This window comes from Cryptotermes secundus, unplaced genomic scaffold, assembly GCF_002891405.2.
Source record: "Cryptotermes secundus unplaced genomic scaffold, Csec_1.0 scaffold156, whole genome shotgun sequence".
NCBI lineage: Eukaryota > Metazoa > Arthropoda > Insecta > Blattodea > Kalotermitidae > Cryptotermes > Cryptotermes secundus.
The window spans coordinates 974,970-977,166 of NW_019727089.1; positions in this window are offsets into that span (position 1 = coordinate 974,970).

A 2,197-nucleotide genomic window follows, 5' to 3' on the forward strand; every position below is an offset into this window, starting at 1 on the left:
ACCCCGCAATGCGCAACGCGCGGTGACGTCACGAGCGGAGCCGAAGAGAGCCGAGCGGAGCCGAAGATAGCCGAGCCCCGTAACCTGGCAACTACGCAATGCTAATCAACAGCGGTGATGTCACGCTAGCAACAGCGTCCTATGCTATACGCCACGTCACACTAGCAATAGCGCAAGGCTATATAAGCGGACTCCACAGCAGTGTGATCATCAGTTGAAACATAGCAGCCTGCGAGTGTGCGATAACGAAGAAGTCAGCGAGCGGAAGACTTATTGTGTGCTTTCCAGACATAGTGATTGCTGTAGTACGGTTATACCCGGAGCGTGTATTTGAGGGAGACTTGTATAGCTCCCGCGTTAGTAGTACGTGAAGAAAAGTGACGATCGTGTTAAGAGATCTTGTTGTAGGGTTTGTAAAGTGTGGAAACCCGTGATATTGTGATAATTAATTGTAGCCGTTATCTGTAGATTGTTAAATAAACCCAATTAACCATCTCTACGGCGTCTTCGGTAACGTAAACACGTTACATGCTCAATATCAAGCTCAATGTCCATGGCTATACGGAGTAGTTCCACTCACTTGTGAGGACGATACTGAAGCACACCACCGACCAACACCCTCTCGGCGTCATCTTGGGGTTAGCCTTCGGCTCTCTCTCTCAGCGGTTTTTGCTGATCACGTAGTAACAATACTAATAGTGATGAACGTGAAGACGATGCTCAAGATAGCAATAAATAAATATAGATATATCCATTGTGTGTCCTCTAATGAGAGTGATGATCCATTTTTATATTTTCTTCTTGCTACTCACCGGCTTCCGGGTGCGTATACACCTGCCCATCACGACATGATTTTGGTTGGGGGTGACTAGCTCTCATTGACTGAATAGCGAAGGGGGTTTGCGTTCCCTAGCCTACTGCCCTCTCTGACTCAGATATTTCTTAGTGCCCCAGCGCCTTCCTGCGCTACTTTCTTAATAAATCTCTTCCTTGTCGTCAGCATTAGTAAGCTGGCACTGCAACATTCTGGTTAGCTTGCTATTGCCTAACTGGCCTCATTACCTTCTTTACCTCCATTACCTTCTCCTTGTACATTTCATTTGTCTATTTCTTATCCTTAATTTCTAAAAGCACCTATTCTTAATTAACATAAAAATATATCCACTTGTACATAAAGTTTGGGACACAACAGCATGCATAAATGAAACATGATAATCTCGTAATATAATTATTCCAATTAATTTGCAATTGCATTCATATTCTTTAACTTCATTTTCTTTTCCTCTAGATGAGTTAGTACCAAAGTATCAGTTAACAAATTCCTTTTTTCAGACATAGATCTCAAAAACTCCACCCGAAATAATACATTTCCCCCTTGAATTTGTCCATCCTAGACACCTAGATGATCATATCCATTCCCAAGTAGCTAAATACATAAATGGTGCTTCATGAATCAGTTCCTTTCTGAAAGACGGTGGCTGTAGTGTAAATGTACAGCTGAGATATACATTTAATTTCATTTTTAATTTATTCTTTAAATTCAACAAATCCCTTTTGGCCAAACCTAGGATGTAGAACAAGTCACAATTAAATCAAAACATACACAAGAACAGTTCATGAAATAGAACTCAGTCACACACAGAACAGCCATAAAACGAAATTATACATAGTNCTTTTAGCCAAGTCTAGACACCTAGATGATCATATCCATTCCCAAGTAGCTAAATACATAAATGGTGCTTCATGAATCAGTTCCTTTCTGAAAGACGGTGGCTGTAGTGTAAATGTACAGCTGAGATATACATTTAATTTCATTTTTAATTTATTCTTTAAATTCAACAAATCCCTTTTGGCCAAACCTAGGATGTAGAACAAGTCACAATTAAATCAAAACATACACAAGAACAGTTCATGAAATAGAACTCAGTCACACACAGAACAGCCATAAAACGAAATTATACATAGTGACAATCAAACCACAAAAAAGTGGAAATCGTTCAAGTTACAGCCTATTGAATTACAAACACATAAAAGCTTACACAACACAACCATAACACATACATTTCACAAAATTTAAATATTAAGGTGTGGGATTGTCGTCAATACTCCAATGGGCAAACCACACGAAACTGTACAATTGTATATATTGAACCGTTTAAAGTCAATATACAGAACACGGAATACACGTATAATGTTC